The sequence below is a fragment of the Athene cunicularia genome, assembly GCF_003259725.1.
Source record: "Athene cunicularia isolate RWA chromosome 11 unlocalized genomic scaffold, athCun1 chr11_part1, whole genome shotgun sequence".
NCBI lineage: Eukaryota > Metazoa > Chordata > Aves > Strigiformes > Strigidae > Athene > Athene cunicularia.
This window is the reverse complement of record NW_020799113.1, coordinates 12,219,446-12,239,766: the sequence shown is the minus strand read 5'-3', so window position 1 is coordinate 12,239,766 and position 20,321 is coordinate 12,219,446.

The window sequence follows — 20,321 nt, the reverse complement described above, 5'->3', positions numbered from 1 at the left end:
AAAATCAAATTAGACTGTGAAGAAAATGTGGGCTACAGAGGCCATGTTAAACTTTGGACATACTGAGCCTTACCCTGAAGCTTAATATAGTGAGTTTCTCTCCAGTTCCCTGGGTTCTGAAATCATATGGTTAAATGCAAAAGAGCTGAAATATGCTGAAGAAGTGAGGGTGTTAAGTGTCTCTTCTTGGATGGCCCTTACAGATGTATTTTGAAGTCAGAAACAGAAGGCAAAGTCTTGGTCTTCCCTCAAGGGGAGCGAGCTGAAAGGTGATTGCAGCAAGAGCAAAAGAAAAGTATTAGGAACAGTTACTACAACGTCTCAAAAATACCAGTGAGGATAAAGGTTTTGAATATGTTTCTACATTCAAGTAGACAAATCTTGATTATTATTTTCCTGTATAAATGAGTGGACAATTTATTAGTCAGGTGGGCAGCGTCATTCTGAGAATGATGTATTTGCTAAGGAGCTGTGCTTACCTACAAAGTGCTATGTGATCACCAAGTTCTGTCCCCATAAAAACTTAGGTAAGTTCCTAAAAGCTGCTGTCACTGATTAGAGTAGACCAGTGAAGGGCTTTTCCTAAACATGGTTGGGATCCCAGGGAGGACAGCTGTAGTGAATTGGACCATTCTGCTTAGGTCTGCATGGAGTGAGACACTGACACTTTGGGTCAGCTTCTTAATTCCTAATAAGCTCTTCTAGAGGCAATCAGGAGAACCAAGGAAGTGGGCCAAGAGTAATAGAAACTACTCCATGTCTCCTTTGCGTATTAGTGTACTCAAAATGGAAACCAACAGTGCAGTACAGAAGTGCAGATAAAGAAATACGGTTTTGTTTTCACTTGTCATACCAAAGGAGGAAGATAATTGGAGCATGACACTGCAGGGGCAGCAAAAGATGAGTACTGTGTTGATTACTGCCTCGTGTGGGAAGACACGGTGAAGAATGGAAACTTCACTAGCTAGCAGTGTATTAAGGGACTATATTAATGCTAGTAAGCGCTGATGTGCTGTTCACTTCTACGTTAAATACACAATTTGAAAGGAATTGGGAATGTAGCATCGAGTGTTTAACAGATAGTAGCTGATTACCTTTGCATGACACAGGAAGCGTAGCTCGGAATAGTAGCTAAAACCTGTAATCCTACCACTTTTTCCCAGATAAGAGTTGACAAATTAATTGTTTTTGTTGGCAGGAGGTTGTTGCTGGACATTAAAGCAAGCTGTCACAGCTAAAGTTCATGTAAAATGGTACCAAGTGGAGCCAAACATTCTTTGTTTTCTATTTTCCTTTTTTTAAGGTTCTATTGTCCCTTCAGCTTTTATTTTTAAACACTGCATCTCTGTTAACAGGAAAGATGACAAACATAACCAGTATGGTCTGAATTTTCCTTGAGGGAAATGGGTGAAGCTGTCACAATGCTATGCCATATGGTGAAGGAACACCCCGGGTGGCATCTCAACTGCATTTGGAACAAAACCTGTCTTTCAGTTTTGTTTTCACTTACTAGTTCTCTATTAGCCTACTTACTATAAGTATGGCTGTTCATAAAACCCATAAACAGTCTCTTTCAGTGCACAACAGAACTAGTACTGCATGAAGCACAGCAACTGAGAAAGTTTTCTTGCACCCAACAGAACAAGGTTTTTGTTTGGATTTTTTTAATGGCAAAGAAAATATGCTTTTTTATGCAAGAAAGTTGGCCTGTGATTCTATCAACTGTACAAAGTGCTCTGAGTGGAATGAGCAGAGGAAAAGATCAGGTCTAAGTCCAAATGTAGCCAGAATGTTCCTGAACCCTAGAATAAACTAATTTTCTGTGACATGGTATATATCACTAAAACAGCTTTCAATTTCTTGGTATTTCCACTAAAATTGTTAGATAAAGGAACTTCCCTGTTGTCTGGGATAAGACATGCATAATTCCAGGCAGATACAACTACTTTTACCTGAACAGAACAGCCCTGAGTTTACCTGTGATAGTAAAAAAATGCCAAGAGCCAGCAATAAACAATAAGAACCCCCAAATCCTCCATATATATATATAATCTCCTAGCTCCATCCTAAAACAATAAAATACCATAATGGCCTGAGTGCATTCAAGTAGCTGTCTGTGTGATAACTAATGTGTAACTATGGTTTTGTTCTGCTGTGATCCTTGTGTAGCAAACAGTGCAGTTCAAGATACCCAGAGCACTCCGGTTTTGTCAGTTTTGAACCAGCAAGATCCAGCTCTAAGCAATGATCTTAGAGCTCTCTACTCTTCTCTCTGCATTACTCCAGATCCCAGACAGCTCACACTTCAGATAAATTACTGGGATCTGTGCTGGCAAAAGAAGTGTACAGTGAGTGACATAGTTTTGCAAGTCCTGCACTGATGGTGAGCCTGAACTTGTCATTCCTGCTGGATGTGAGCTAATGCTGTGAAGTGTTTTCATACTGTGTTTCCCACAATGTCCTATAATGCATTTGGGCTTTCTTTTCCTGCTAGTGTTAATGCCTTGTGTGTTCCAGGCACCTTTCGCACCATCTTGGAAGACAGAACTGACTGAACCCAAAAGAAAAAGCGCATCAGTTTAAAAATAAGATACACCATTATATTTATTGCAAAATACTATTTCCTAATGCTATCTTGTTTGAAGAAAGAAAAACATGAAAAGTTGTCAAAATACTGTGATATGTGGGAAACTGTTCACTGAAAGAAGTTAAGACAAGAACTTAATGTAGGTAAAAATGTCTAGGAACAGTCTTACAGAACTGAGCAAGTGTTTTCCACAGAGGAGCATCACAGAAGTCCATTCACAAGTTTGCTGAGGACAAGAGAGTGCCTATTGGCAGCAGTTAACCGCTAGGTCTATGGCAAGTGCCCACATGTTCTTTTTGCCTATGAAACGACACTAATTGATTAATGATAATCTAAAACATAATTGTAAATCGCCTTTAAACACAGAGTAAGCATGTGAGATTCTATCCATAGCATGAATATTACTATAATTCCCATTCTTTTTATAGATAGATCTAAGAAAACACTTAGATTTTAATTGGTGGAAAACATGGAAGAAAAGGGCTTTGACATGAGTAACTACAAAATTGCCAAGGAGCATATTTGATGAGTATCTTTTTTACTTATCAGCCAAAACATTCCACACAGATGGCCAGCATAATCATTACCATTATTCAAACAGAGACACTGAGGCACAAGAAAGAGCCAACTTGCTCAGTAAGGTGGATGGAAGTGCTGACCAAGTTCCTTGTTAAATCTCACCACAGCATCTATCCTTTCTGTGGCTGATGTGAAGATTTTTCTCAGCTGGTGCCAGCATTATCCACCCTTCAGCCAGCTCCACAACAGCCGTGCTGCCCTGGAGAATGGGGCTTCTGAGGGCGCCCATCCTGTTCCACCTCGGGTGAGCTGTGGCAGGGAGGGAAGGAAAAGGGGCGTGAGGAAGGCTGGGAGGGTGGCTGGTGACTGACACAATGCTTAAGGGAAGGCTTTGCCAGCTTGTCTGGGCAGCAGCCGTGCTGGTTTTCTGTGCCTTGGTCTGATTTTGTAGCTGAAACAGGCAGGTTGAGAACAAATGAATGCATGACACTGAGGGGAGTGAGGCTGGTGGGAAAGTACCAGGGGATGGGGGAGCACAAGCTGAATCCCTGCTCAGTGGCAGACTGTGTGGTAACAGCAAAACCCTTACACTGGGTAAAGGGCAGCTCCACAGTAGGTATGTGTTTTAGGTGAGCTTAAATTTCACTGCTCTGCCCACAACACTAGGCTTGACAAAATATGGTAGTATCAGTATTAAACTGAGATGGCAAACTGCAGGTAGCCCACTATACTGAACAGTCTATGATGTGAGGGGTGTCAGAGAGGTCAAGACTGTACTTCTGGTTTTAAATAACTGCTAAAAGATACAATCAAATGTGTTTCCTGTTAGGGCTATGATTTAATAGTGTAAATGCTGTAGCTATCTGTACTAAAGGAGATGGGATTCAAGTCTTTTTACCTCAGTATATAGCAAGGCTTATGTTCATGTGAATTGGCTTGCCACATCTGATGGCAGAGATTTTGGGGGTTTGCTTTTCTTGTCCTGAATGATTGAGCTATGCCTGAAGAAAATGTTAAGTATTATATTCTTATGCCAAAATAAATATTCATGCTTGGACTTAATCAGGAATAGATGAATCACTTCAAAGTCACACAATTACTTAATCAAGCAAAGACGCAATCCCAGTGTGATTTATGGGCTTTGTTTGTCTTCAGTTTTAAAGGGAAATGGCTTTTCTCTTTGCACTTAGTCTGATATTAGCTATAAGATCACTTAAACTGGCTGGGGTCTGCATGCATGTGTGAACATGCTCCTTGAAGAACTTGTCTTCTTTCACTTATGTGTATCCTGGGTGCATACATGTTCAGTTTTTAGGTGCCCATAGGAGAATATACGTATGTTATAATATTTATTTCTTTCTCTAAAGTATGTTCCTGAATTATGCTTTCTGCTATTCAACCTTTGGGAGCTGAAAAAACCCAACTGGAAGCGGTGTTTTGAGTGGAAAATAACAGGGACCACCCTTATGATGCAGCATTCTCCTCTCCCTCCCTTTAACATTTTATAGAATGTCTGTCTCCAGGATAAGGTCCTGAGGCTTTGACTTTGATTCCTGGTGTGAGGATGAGTACAAGATTTTTGTGATAAATTCAACATTTACTACTGAAAGGAGTTTTTTCTCTAAGTTTTAAGATAGGCATTATGTAATGGAAACAATTTTATTCTGGTTGTACACAAGCAAAGCTACAAATGAGTTCTAGTATTCCAAGCTAGTACTGCTGGTTTTCTTTTTTCTTTCAGAGCCATATTAGGGTAGTTTGTGTCTTGGAAGAGCATTTCTGAACTGTCTTTTGCAACAGCAGAGAAAGTGTCTGAGAAAGTTCCATGAAAAACAGTGAATCATGCAGTGTCTTTCTAATACTGACAGTGTTTCCTTCTGTTTTGTAAGCTTGCAGGCTGTGCTTGATATGAACGCCTTTCTTGCTGGAATTTTTTGGAGCTGTATCCAATGCTATTTTTAGATCTGGGCCTGATTTCTGTTCTGGATGGCTCTGTTTTATTGGGAAACTTGTGGCTCTGCTATAATTCATGTATAGGACCTGTTTTGTTTTGGTTTTTTTTTTCATAATTATTTTAAACTGGATTTACTTTGCAGATTCAAAGACTACCTAATCTGCTGTGTCAAGCAGTATAAACTATGGTAGGGTGTTCTGGTATTTGGAAGAGTCTGATTACAAAACTAGGTGTGTCTCTGATATGTCCAGTTTCTCTCTTTGTCACAGAATGTAAACCCAAGGGGCTTACAGAGTGCAACTAATCATGTTCAGAGTAATTTTAGTGCCCCTGGCTACTAATGTGTATACTCGATTTTGTACATATATGTTGGTATGTAACTCTATGCATACAGTGGAAATATTGTAAGGCTCAAGTAAAAGGAATAGGCATTTGATGAATTTTAAAAAACAGGTGGATTTTATAGATGTATATTTTTCACCTGTGGGCATATGCATTTATGTTTAGAATTGGTTCCATTGCACTGTTGAAACTCTGCAGCTGTGTATGACAACCATGTTTTGCTGCCTGCCTTATGATTAGATAAATTCTGTAAGATTGAATGATATTGTTTTAAAAGGCTTATTCAAAGGAAGCATTTTTTTAAGATCAAACTGGTTTTAAATACATCGGTTCCCCTTGAGTACAGTTTTAACTGTTCCAGGAATGATACTTTCAATGTACATGAGAGAACTAAAATATTACATATTTTCAATTAAAAAATCTGGTCTAAAGAAATCAGAATTCTGCTGAAATATACCAATTAAGTTTTATTTTCTCAATATTTGTCACTAAGTATAGGAATCATTGTGTTTCAAATCCAAGGTCATGTATGATTTTTCTCCCTGGCTGTTGAATGAGCATACAATATTCGAAGCACTGAGTCTTAGTACTATGAATTTTAAGAGAAAACTTTGCTGAGCAAAATATTATTCAGAAGCTAAAAATAAAAGGCTGGCTTGCATGCATTTTGGTATTGAAACGCACACATCCTTTTTAAAACAGATGTTAAAGATTAATCCAAACTATGAACGTTTCGGTTCTTTAATTTTATATAAAGGTTTTGATGATTACAAAGCTGTTTAAAACAGCTTCTGGAAAGAAATACCAGTACTGACATTCTTGTAACAGTAGAGGGAGCCACTTGTTAACGCTTCAGTTTAAAAGTAAATAGTTGCATGCTTGGCCTCCAAAGAAAATGTGGACTGTTACGGGATGATGTATGGACGTAATAAGTTTTTGCACAGTTACCCTGCCTTAGTGCAGAAGTTCACTTGTATTTCTTTTAGTATCGTTTTAGACTTTTATTGGTATTCTTGCTGCTGTATGTTAGGTTTCATTTGCTTCTTGGCTCAGGGACTGTACTTCTGTTTGCTAATAGTTTAGGTTTGAGATGAAAATGAAATTGGTAATAAATATATTTATCTTTAACATGAGTTATTTTAATTGAAAATTGCAACCAATAATCTGCTGTTTGGACAGTTCTGATTGCCAAAAGTGAAGGTATCGGTGCATGAGAAATTGTATTTAAAACCAAAAAAAATTAAAAAAAAAAAAAAAAATCAAAGGGATTACATTAAAAATCAGAGATGATATCACAGACACTGACATAACAGGACAAGAGCAGAGCTGGCTGTCTACTTTTGCCAAAACCTGGTGAGCAGTAAAGTAGAATCCAAAGGCAGAGACAGGAAGGGCCCAGCCTTTTCACTGAGACAGTGACCTAGGAGCACAAAGGATTAAATGATACTGAAGCCAGTCTGAGTCTGCCTCCTTTATGTGGGGAGCATGACTGCACCTTGAATCCAAATGAATCCAAGTCAATTTTGCAAAGACAGAAGAAAACTGGGAATATCTAAAAGGCAGAGCATGAAGGTCTGGCAATATTTTCTGAGAGGAGGAGCAGATACACTGTGGTTTATAAATACTTTTCTGTGGGAGATCTTTGCAGCAGAGGGCCCTGAATTAAAAAGAGCACATCAGAGTCCTTTGGCAGATTTCCTACTGGCAGAACACCAAGAATATGCATAAGGACATTCTTGACATTCTGAAGTGAAGGGGCATTAAATTAGTAATATTTGACACTCACTGGAAACAAAATAATGTTTTCTGTTGCATTTGTAGCTACCCAAGGATTCTTTACATTGGAGAAATAGAATTTGCTATATTTTAACTTTTAAACAAATTTTTATTCTCTTGGCACAAGTGTCTGTTGGTCGCCAGTGCCTAATTAAAGAGAAATTTCCAAGGAAGAATGTAACTGAGTGTGAAACATGTAACATCAACACTCAGCTTCCCAATGTTCAAATTTGTTTCCTTTCCAGAGCTGAGCCAGAAACTGGCTTTTGGGCAAATGAAGGAGATAGCACTGAAATTCAAACGGTTTAAGACAATGCTAGGGTGATCATGAAATTACTTTGCAGAGTCTCTACTGATCCAGTGTGTATGCACAGTTATTTTTGTTTTAAATCATTCAATACATTAATTTTGACTAAAAATTATTTAGGGCTCTGATTCATACGCCATATACATTGCAGCGGCCTTGCTGCTGCAGGACTGCTGTGTGTTGGTTTCTCTGTTGTCACAGCTGGCATATTGGTTTAAACTGCTGTAGGTCATGAGTCAGAGCCCTCAGTTCTCTGCTGTCAACAAAAATGCAGAGAAGATAAAGATATAGTAGCTAGATGGTTATCCTTTGTTTTATAGCATCCATCAAAGCCCTACTTTATAAATGGAAATCAAATTAAGCTTACCAGTATTACAGCAGCTATGAGTCTTCCAAATTATGATGGATTGAAATAATTCATGCAAAAGCCCAGGATATCTCATCTATCCCATCTGGTGGGTTTAGTCTCAGGGCCTTTCAGGGACATTATTCAAATGTTTCTGGTAGGAGGTGAATGTAATTGCTGCTTGAGGAGCTATTTGGGAGGGGAGGTTATGATTTGTTTTAATGTGATATTTAATTATATAGAAATAATAGAGCAGCTTAAATAAGTTTGTAATGTTCTGTGAAAATGTTATGGCCCTTTATTTCTTTCCTCACTGATAGGCTCTTGCTTGTCTTTTGTTTTTATCATAATGCACTAATGGTGAGTGATACATAGTAAGAAGGATGTAATGGGAGTGCCTTAAATTGTGTGTATCTGTTCATAAGCCTTTTGGTAGGAGGAGAAGTGGTGAGTTAACAGAGTTGCCAATGGTTAGTCAGTGCTGTAGTTGCAGAGACAGAAATAGAATGTAGTTCTTTAATCTAAAGTAGAAGTGACACCTTCTTGTTACTGGGACCGCTATTTAGTTGTGGTGGTTATGGACTAAATACTAGTGTTGAAGCATGTATTCTCTATCCCCTATAAAATAAAGGGTAGGTGTACTTTGAAAAAGTTTTGTTAAGATAGTATCTCCTAATGCTGTAGAGGTACTGCATACACAAGATACACAAGCATGCACGCATACACAAGATTAATCTAAATTAGAGAAGGCAAACTGTTGGACAAGGAGATACCTTGTTTGGTATCAAAACAAACAGTACAGGTTGTGTGATGTTATATCCAGAAATGTCTTTCCAGTCCAAAGGATGACAAAATAAATGAACAGTTGTATACTCTGCTATAAAACTGTTTTTTAAAAGACTATGAAAATTTGAGGTTATGAAAGTTTCTTTCCAGTTCCTTGCTGGGTGAAACAAGCATGAGGTCTGTCTATTAGAAACTTGAAGGCTGTCTTGTGGTTAGTGAATGCAGACATGGAGCAGAAGGTCTGATCAGATATCAGTGTGTAGAAGGGTGGGAGATCTGGCAAGCAGTGTTCAGCAGAAGTCTCTGAAACACACTGAGTGGTCTGTGGAGCAAGTTCTCTTCCACAAGTAAAAATTTAACAGTTTATTTGAAAACTGTGTTTGTATTTCAGAATAGATTGTGTGTGTGAGTTGTAACAACTTACCAAACTGCCATAGACAATGTTGTCTCACTCTGCAGTTGTGGAAGAATCTGGGTATTGAATCAAATCCTGCTGTACAATACAAGTTTAACAGGCTTAGAATTTTACACTTTCTAATGGTTGATATAACTGCCTTTCTGAGGATTATCTGTTTAACTGATTGATTTGACACTATGCTACTGAACGATATTGGAAATAGGTGCACATTTTCTGTTGTGTATATTTCAGAAGAAAAAAATGACACATATACTGTGTGGTTGTTATGTTATGCAAGTATTGGCTTTGGAGTGTGTGAAGGTCTGTACCAGAACCTATCATTATGCAGTTTTTTGAGGCAACATTTGCAATCCCTGCACTTGCCGAAAGGTAAAGCTGCTTCTAAAACTTTCCTGCTAAGACAGAAAATAGCAAGAAGGATTGCACCATAACTTAACAGAGTTATGAGGGAGAAAATAGATCACACACTGGGATGGGTTGCAATCTTATCTGTGTTTTTCCCTTCAACCAGGTTATTCCCTGAAGCTTTCTGCAGGCACTATATTGAAGACATCTGTGATACCCTGCTCACCCTTGACCCTAACTTAATGCTGTGCACTGACAAGGTCATTTAGCTCACAGGTGAACGGAATATGTACTGGCATGATTGGTAACTGGTGTTATGGAAACACCTGACAGATCCAGCTGAATTAAGGTTCTGCTATGCCATACAACCTGCTAATTCAGAGTAAAGGATAGGCCATGTCATGAAGACTCTGCATTCTGAATTGAAAAATTTAGAGAAATGGAAGGGTGATGCAGGTGTATGAAGAGTTTGATGGGTGACTTTCCATATAAGGTTTGGGGGGTTTCCCTCTAATTTCCTAGTTATTTTCTAGTTTTGACTGCTGTTTTTTATTGGTTTCTTGTTTTAGCAGTCTATGTAAGTTATTGCTTTGGTGTAAGCCTACGATATTTCTGTATCTGATTCTAATGCATTGATGAGTGACTGGGGGGAAGAAACCAACGCAGTCATAGAAAGCGTAATTTTGATCTTGAAAAACATACGACCAACTCTTAATTTATAGGAACAATTTTTAATGTGATATTTTTGTATGCCTGTGCAAGTCCATTTTTATATTGGATTTAGTCATCTTGCATCTTAAATAGTGAAATATATCAATGTTTTAGGGGAAAAAATGTAGATATTTATGAGTTAGTTATAAATAAGCTAGCAGGTAGTTGGATAGACCACCTGGTGTTGGTTCAATTATTTTGGAACCACCAGGTTCTATTATTTTGGTTTGATCCCCCATGAGAATTCTATATCAGAGTAGAACTAATTTAAAAGTAAAAGTAACTACTGAAAATCTTGCTGTGTTTCTTATTGGTATCTTTAGGTGCCTAAATACCATTTGAACTAGTTAGATGTAATATTTCTCTCAAAGCTAGATATAAACTATCAGCTCTGATATAAATTAGCACACTTAAATGATATTTTGCCTGTGTATGTTTTTTCCCAAAGACTTAAGTAGACTACCATCAAGGAGCACTCAAGCTGTTCACTTATCGAAATGTGGTGCTGTGAACTGCAAGGATGAGTTAACTGTTAAACAATTTACAAAAGCTCTTTGTAGGTAGAAATCCATCTAAATGTTCTGCAGAACAAAATATTTACAGACTAGTGATAATTCTCGAGATATACAGAGGTTTTTTCACCTGTAAACTCTAGAGAATTATTACTGAGAAATACACATTGTTACTTCCATTGATAGAGAAATTAAATTGCAAAAAAAGTCAAGTGTTATAATCAGACAAAGCCCATTATTATAAAAATATTTCGTTTTATTTGGGTTCAATCGATTTAGGGTGGGAAGCAATAGGCAAAGCAGCGCTGGGTGCATGGAGAGCTGCAACTCGGCCACACGCACCCCGAGTTCCAAAAAGCAGAGTTTTTTATACTCTTGTGCCATCGTCTTTAACCAATCTCCCGTCAGAATTGTCCTGCTCTTTTCCATTGGGTCATTTGGGTTGCTGGGGTGCGTGTCCTCCTCCTCCTATGGGGTCTTTCGAAAGTCTCGAAGCCTTGGTCTCCTGGCACACTTTTCTCCTATTGGATCTTTTAAAAGCCTCATGATCCCATCTTTTAGGGGGGCTTTTCTTCAAACAGCCGTTCCATATCAGCTCTAGGTGGGGTTTCTGAGACAGGGTTATACTGTTCCAATCCCAATGGCACACTTTACATTTTTATTAACATTTACAGATCATTCAGGTGTATAGTACCCACCCTGCCCAACCTAACGCACTAGTTACAATAGTTTATTACAGCACCCGCCTTGCTTAACTTAGCAAATTAGTTACAATAGTTTATTACACAAGGGTTTTGCAGAACGAGGTCTGCTTAGGCAGTTTGGAGAATCTGTAGTTTGAATTGGTAATAAAGAAAATAATAGGAAAAAATCTTGTAAAGAAATACAGTTTGTACTGTTGGGGCTGTTATCTTCATAATATTTCCAAAATTTTGAAAGAAAAAAAGTAAATGTAATATTTGCATCACTATAGTTAACATATATACTTATATATATGGTTGCTGCCTGTTAATATATAGACATTTTCTGAGTAATGGTAATACACTATGAGTTTTCTTTCCTTGTTGTGATTTGGTGTTTAATACAATAAACCTGTTAAATAATTTTTAAGATAGAATATTATGTGCATTTGAGAAAATCAAACCAGCTGAACTCAATTTTCTTATGCTTCTCTTTTCTGCTTTTCAGTAGAGATGATATTAATCTAGCTACCAGTCATGACTTTTTTTTTTTCCACTTTGTTTTTTAAATCTAAAATAATGTTGTGGATGTGAAGATATAAACAAATAATTCCTTACTGGCAACTCATCCAGTTGTAACAGACAGTGCTCCAGGAGTTTCAGATTCTTTCTCTTCTTTTGGTTTGGTTTTTGGTTGGGTTTTGTTTGTTTGTTTGTTTGTTGGTTTTGTTTTGGTTTTTTTTTTTAACAAGGAAGATTTTATTTCAGAAGCTACTCAGTAGCTTTACAGGGGCTTAGGGTTCTAAAGGTACAGAAAGGAGCTCTGCAGAATATACAGAAGTATATTAATACATTTCTGTATACATATATACGTATATATTTATGTATATATTACTATATACGTAAATACCTCTGAAAGACTACAGTGCTTCGGGTACTTTAGAAAGTATGGCTGTAGCACTTAAGCAATTACGCTTTTGAAAAGCCCATCTTTTGCATTCCTATAGTATCACTAAAATGTGACAACCTCAGGAAAGGAAAATCAGAAACAGATTTGCAGTGGGAAGTACATGTGCTTTAGGTCCCATGCCATTAGCACTATCTGGAGCAGGATGTCATATGCCGCAGGAATGCACAACTGCAGACACATGGCTGTGCAGCATTGCCACATAGACTACCCCAGGTGTGGCTACGGGTTGTTGCAAGATCCACTGTGTTCTGAGAGGGGAAACATAGGACTGATTTCATAATGAAACCGTGGACTCACTAAACTTAGTGGATATAGTTCCAGTTCTGATCATTGTTAAACCTTGTTTCGTGAAGACAGTAGGGATAAATGAAGATGGAGGCATAAATGTGAAGCAGGTTGTACTACAGTAGCTTCACAGGAACAAGCAGTCAAAGTTTGAAGTATGTGGGGAATGCTGCACTGGTTTCATAGAAATTGTTGGTGCAGGCCAATGTTTGCATTGTTTGGTGCTCAAACAAATGAATTCATAAGGAAGTTATGAGTCCTAAGATACTGAGCATCAGGACTGGTAGTTGTCACTTGCTGGCACTAAAGGTAGCGAGTTCAGTATCATGTTGTAGAGGCCAACATTGAAATGCTTTCACAGAAGCTTCAGTGTACTTCAAAGTGTCTGTTTTTGTCTAAACCTGGCACAGGATGATTCTTTTCCAAAGCAGAAAGAGCATTTCCAGTACGAAGTATGCCATAGAGCCATTCTGAATGTCTTTGGCACATTAAAAGTACTGATGGTTTGATCTTAGGTGAATGATGAAATCAGAGCCCTCTTGGCCTGAAAGAGCTTCTCTACAAACTCCTTATCTCCCTCACGAGCTTTTGTTTTGCTGGTGGTTTCCAGGCCCTTAGGTCATACTAACCATAACTCCTTTTGCGACTGCTGTTGAATACAAAAGTAAGCATAAATGTTTACTTGAAACTTTAGTACATTTTTTTTTTTTTTTTTTTTTTTTTTTTTTTTAATAAGCTGTTGTGGTTTTCAAATACAAAACTAGCAAGCAACAGAATGTTTGCATAAAGATGAAACAACAGTCATGGTGATTTGGTGTGACTGACAATGTCGTTAATCTGCCTAGCCTGGCAGTTGGGAGGTAAGCTTCTTACAAGTGTTTGTCTCCTTAGGAATTCCCCTCTGCTTAACCAGTGATAAAGAGATGCTTGTCGGTTTAACCATAAAGGCTTCTCTACCAGCTGCCTCTGTATTTTTTAGTGCTGATTCTATTACACAAAAATAATTTATAGTACAATGGCATATCTGATTACAGAAGTGTTTTGTGATGTTTTCTGTTTCTTGCGAATTGTTTAATATGAAGCCATCATGCAGAAATGCTTGGATGTGTGAAGTTAGTGGGGCATTTAATTAAGTTCCAAGAGCCAATGCACTTGCAAATAGAATATTGAACATACCACTTATTTCATTAATAAAATAAAATCGGTTGTGGATTCAAAGAAGAAAAGACTTGCAGATTTTGCATGTCCTTTTAAATTGTAGAGGCATCATAACTGGTCTACAGTTTGGGTTTAATTTGGAAGTGCCCTAATTTGTGTTTTTAACTAGTTTAATAATGCAAATCCTTTTAGTATTTCTACTCCTGATTTTGCATCACCTGGACGAAAATAAAACCCCAAACAACCCCTTCCTTTCTCTATGTGATGAAAGTCTGTAATACTTAAAAAAAACCCAACCAAACAAACAAAAAAACACAAACCAACCCACAAACAAAATGGTTTGTGTGGTGTGGGTTGGTTTTTTTTTGGGGGGGGGGGTGGTGGTGTCTTGGTGGTGGTGTCTTGTTTTTCGGTGGGAGGTACCTTTTGAAGGAGGTAGGTCTGGGGTTTTTTCGGGGGGTTGTTTTTTGGTTTGGAGGGGGTGAGAGAGAGAGAAGGGGGCTGAGTTATTCCTATGGCCTACAAAGGTGCCATGTGCGGGTTTTCAGTTCATGCAAACTAGGTTAATCTGGGACTGTCACAAAGGGCATATGGTTTTGGAAGGAGCATATGGTCTGGAAAAGGGCATTCACTGTAGTGCTGCAGAACCTTGCCAGCTGGTTTATCTATGGGGTAAACTTAAGAGTTCACTGGGGAAGACTGTATGTATAGCCAAGCAGTAAGTATAAAGTTTCATTATTTGAGCCAGGATGCTCAGCTCCTGCTGTAATCTATTTAGTAGAACCGTTTTCTCTCAAAAAAAAATAGGTCAGAAGTTAAAGAAAACCTTGGCTACAAAGGCAATCTTTTGAAGTAATCCACATGACAGTGAAATTGCTATTTGGGAAGCTTATAGCCTTGTGAATTTCATTAACAATGTCTATTAAATACTCTGAAATTTTACTTTACTATCATAGATCTGCTGCCCAGTCCTGCTGCTCTTATTCAGCTGACCTTAATAAGACTACATGTTTGTTTGGATCTTTTTAAGTTTGGAAAAATTGTCTTGATGGCTGAACTTTTTTCCAGAAAATGTATTATTGGAGAGGCTGATGGTGAATGTGATGATTCTGTACATTAGTTCTATTTGGCCCACTGTTTGTCTACTCAATAGTAAACATAAGGTCTTGAATTAGAAAATTTTAAGAAAATAGAATTTCATTTATAGAATCAAGGCATCCATCTAAAGATCCATGGTGGTTCACTGCTTATAAAGTTCTAAGCATAAAAAAAAGAAATTACTCTTACATAATTTGGTTTTTTTGCAGCCTATAGTAACTTACTTCTGCATAACTTCAAATACCTGTGTAGAGACCTTGAATATTCATATATCTAAGTAAATAAAACAGTGTAGCTTTAAGAATCCTTCTGTATTGGTAGATTTTATACCTGTATATATGCAAATTAAGATTCACGATTCCCCGTAAACACAGTTAACTGCAAAATCTTACTCTAACTGGAGCAAGGATAAGGCTCAAAGCTTGTGTCTCAGACCACAAGATGATTCTTCCAGAAACAATATCTGATGAGGGGGATAGGAGAAAGAGAATTCCTCATGTATAAATACAAGAATTTTGTTACAGAAGTTCTTGTTTCCATTAATATTACAATATCATATCTATACAGTTCATCTTTTCAGAGTAACAAAGTCAACAGCTAATACTTATTGTTCTCTTTTTTTTTTTTAAAAAAAAAAAAAAGAGCCTTTTTTATTTACTTTGGCTTTATCAGTACTCATGTTCCTTATGTTTTCTGTAGTGCATGTTTTTGTGATATCTAAGCATGTTTGGTGAAAGATCTTAATTATATTCTCCCTGTTGTTGAGTTTGGTTAACAATTAGTGCTAGGAAGGGCTCAATTTTGATTACTAAGTCAGTATTATCATAGCTTAATTCAGGTTGTAAAGGACTTCAGACACCACCTAGTCCAACCTCTTACTGAAAGCAGGGTCAGCCACAAGATCAGACTGCTCAGGGCCTTATCCTGTTGGGCCTTGAAAACCTTCAAGAACTGCTAGAGGCAACTCGTTCCACTGCTTGGCTGTCTTCATGCTCAAAAGATCTTTTTCCCTGTATCCATCTGACCCTCTCTTGTTTCAATTTGTCTTTTATCTCTCATCCTTCCACCACACATTACTGCGAGGAGCCTGCTTCTGTCTCTTTGATAACTCCTTGTGGGTACTGGTATGGGAGGGACTGCTATCACGTCCCCCTAAAGCCTTCCCTTCTCCAGGCTGCATCAGCACTCTTTCCACTGCTACTCCTCACAGGATGGGTCCTCCAGGCCCTGGCTGTCTTGGTGGTCCTTCACAGAACTCTCCAGTTTACCTATGTCTTGCTTGATTGGAGAACCCAAAATGCTCACAGTATTTTGGGTGCAGCCTAATGAGTACTAAGTATAGCGGGGACAACCCCTTCAGTCTACATGCCTGTTCCTGTTAATACAGCTCAGGATGCTATTGGCCATCTCGGCTGCTAGAGCAGACTGTGGGCATACATTCAGCGTGCAGTTAAACAGGATCCCCATCTCCCTTTCAGCACAGCTGCTCACAGCCAGACAGTCCTCAGCTTGTACCTTGCACAGAGTTGTTGCATCCCAGTTGTAGGACCCTGCACTAGTTGAATTTCATAAGGTTCCTGGCCCAAGCCTCCGGCCTGTCTTAAGTCCTTCTGGATCAGAATCTTGCCCTCAAACTTGTTGTCTGGTTTCCCCCAGTTTAGAGACACAAACCAAGCTGAGAATTTGGTGGGGGTCCAAGTTGTTTTTCTTTTTAAGCTTACAATAAACCTGTAAATAATGAAGAGGTTTCTCATTATGGTTATGGTCTATGGAACTCCATGTTTGGATGTGAATGTGGAAATGTTTTCTGAAACTCAAGGAAGTTGCTTGCGGAGCAAAACTTAGGTTGAGAAGCATTACATGTTTCTATACAGAAACAATTAAAACACAGCTTTTTTATTAGTAGGATCATCTTTGCATGTTGCTTTTATGTATGCATGTTAGTTGGTAGACACAACAAATCCATTGTATATTTTATGGAAAGGAAATAATCTTCGTCTGCAGCATTTCAGTTTGATTTGGCATTTTCAGAATAGCCAGGACGCGTAAAACGGGGAGATCACACGCACAGAAAACCTGCGTGTCAATGCAAAAGCCTCAACATTCCAGTCCTTTGGCAACAGAAAATCCTGCCAATGAAAACTAGCTAGATACCTAAGTAGAACAAATCAACAGGAAATAGTCCATGAAAAAGTTTCCAAGAGAAAGCCATTGGGATTTTTTTAGCACAGTGAATATAAATTTCACAGATTATATGCTTGTTTAGTCATCAAGGTAAATCTGCGGAAGACAAGGTCTGCTTAATGATAACACAATTAGCAAATGGCATGGAATTGATCAGTGCTCCATGTATTACCATTTTGCTTTAACTCTGACTTTTTGAGACATTCTTTGCCTGCCTGGTGTGCTACATTTGTTAATTAACTCCATCTGCAGAAAGTCTGGTCTGGCATTTTAATAATATAGCGAGTTGCTTTATTAAAAAATTGTGCCTTAAAGTTCTACTCTTCATCATAACAAAGAGAATTTAAGGCAAATCTAAATCTATCTTGGAAATATCCTTATTTTGCTGGTGATGTCAGTAAATCTTAACCTATTATAGTCCCCCACATTTGAGGCTTATAGGAAATGGTATGTCGTGTACTTCACTATGCAAAATACTACATTTAGCAGAATAGTCTTAATCACACTAGCCTTGTTCTGGAGATCATGTTATGAAATGTAAAGAAATCCACTGAAAGCATGACAGGGCTTGAATTTTGCAGCTTTGGAACTGCAAGGGAAAGGGAAAAGTGCTAATAACAAACATCACAACTTCTTGGTGAATTCTGTTTAAACATGATAATGGAGGCATTGGTGTTCTATTTATTACATCTTATTAAATATGCATATTCTTTACCACTAAATGTAGAAGATTTGCCTGGCAGAGTCATGGGCATACTCTTACATTCTTAATGAATATGGGGAAGAAAAGGATGTCATGTTCATTGGATCCATGTGTTGTAAATTGGTTTAGGGTATACATTGCTGTTGTGTGTATGAATATGTACTACCATCCTGAAGCAAACATAACAACTTAATTATTCTTATTGAATACGTAGCAAATTTCTGACTGATTTTAGCTCTGGCTTCTTCATTATGTGCAGTTAATTGTAATTAAGTAATAACTTTAAAAATAGTTAATGTTTGCTATTCAAGGAGTTGTTGTGTCTGGTTCTCCAGAAGCCACTAGCGTTCTGCTGTGTTCATTAGTCTGCGTGCTGTTATGTAGCTAGTAAAGATAGTTACAGTGTACTTTCATAAAGTTTATAGCCAAACATCCAGTAGATTATATAGCCTGACATGGAGATGGCAGGCAATTGTAGTTCACCTAGTAATTTGGATAGTTGTCCTAGAGTCCAGCTTTTTGCATTCTGGGAGATTAAATGCTGCAAGCAGAGAATTAGGAGAGAGCACGCCGTTAAGACCCATCTATTGGTAAATAAATGGCTACGTGAGAGATTTGTCTGCCGCCTACCTTGATAAAAATATTTTTCAAAAATAGTGTAACCTCACTGGTAGGAAATACTAGCACTGACTTTGTCTTGCATCTATTTCTGTTTATGAGCAAAACGGAAAAGGTGGGGTTTTTTTATTGTGCAAATACCTATGGTTAGTGACTGTCACCTATGAAAATATTCCTTGACCAAGTTGAGCTTTGTTAACCTCCTGTCCCCTGTGTCACTGTTAAGGCTTCTGTGCTTTAAGCTTTCCAAAATATTTTCATTCTTGAAGTATGGATGTCAGAATTGAAGAGAAGCTGTCTTTCTAAAGATGCGCACAGATATGAAGTGTGACATTTCCGCTTGATATTCTTGTTTACAAATATGCAAAAATCTATTTAAAGAACTACTGAAGTAATAAAATTATTAAGATGGGTATTGCTGACTCTTTTTATTATAACGCTGCACGAAGAGCTGAACTGAGTTAGTTACAGTGATCCTCAGGTCTTCCCGTGGATTGATGCTTTTCAGGATGTCTCCCATCTCAAACGCACATTTTTGTGTCCTTTCTTCTTCCTTCCTACATACATTGTGATACACTCAATTATATTAATATTCAATACGACCATTGAACCATGTGTTTAACATCATTAATGTAACTTGCCATCCTGTAAAGATTTGGCAGTAAAGGTTTTGCTTAACTGTCTAGATTGACTATATAAGTGACATGATCCAAGAATGGATCATCTGGTAGCCTGCAAATATGTTAAATCTACTGTCAGCCTGCTTATAGTCCTTTTAGTAGTGTCCCTGTTCCAAATAGAATATTGTATATATATTTATCTCTTTTATATCATACACATATATATTTGTATATGATAATAAATGAAATGCTCTGGTACGTGCAGGGTAAAGTACAATTGCCTTGCCTGCTATTCTTTTCCCCTATAAATTTCACAGACTTATTTGTCAAGGTCTACTCTGTATGCAACTGGATGGTTAACTGACGCTTTGTCAGGGTTTTGTGAACAAATAAGTAGTAGTTGGCGAGAAGCACACAGAATGCCCTTCCTCACAAGTTCTTCCTCTTATCTGCTCTTAGGTTATAGATTAATCAGAGCTATAAGCTCCTAAATCAAACCGCTTCTAAGTGCTGCCAGAGAACACTTTATTACGAACATAGTTAACCTTAAAAAATTTCATTTGCACTTATTTAATAATATATATTTAATAATAACATAACTAAATATTAGAAAGTTGACCTGGACTATAACATTAAGCAAATGCTGTCTGTAAGTAGATGCAGCTGTAACTTCTTCTGTTTCACTGAAAGTGCCTAGATGGAAACTACACTGCCTATGTAATTGACTTTGTGGAGACAATTAGGTGGAGAATTATATTGCAGATTAAAAGTAAGGTCCAGAGGTTCCTTATTTATGATGTAGCCTGATATCGTGGTTTAACTGCCAAAACCAGCACACCTGACTACTCTATCTGTAGATATCTGTCCTAATGTCTTTTTTTTTTTTTTTTTTTTTTGTGGATAGAATACTTTGTATCAAAACTGCAAGTAATTTATACCTTACAGTATTATATCGTCTGTATTGACTTCTTTAAATTATCCAAAGAATACACTGGGATATCCTTTGCTTCAGAAGATGCATGTCACTTCTTAAAGTATAATCCATGTCATTAGCTACCACAATGGATTGTAAATAAGCAACTTATCCAGACCACTATAGTGCAAAAAAATTCTGGCTGTGACGATATTTTTGATAACTGAATATTAAGGTGTACACCTAATGGAATTTTCAGAACTGCCTGAGTCCTTCCCATTGATTTCAAGGGAAAATAAGTGCTTTTGGAACAGTACCCTTCTGCCAAAACTTGGAGGTTTTCTTTAACTGAAAACAATTCAGGTTTTTCTATGATGAACACATTTTATTTTGGTTACTCAAAGTGTCTCCATAATGTCAAGACACTATTTATTTGGCCTGACAGAGTTAAAAGGGATTGCACAACTTGACTGATTTACCGACTAAAGT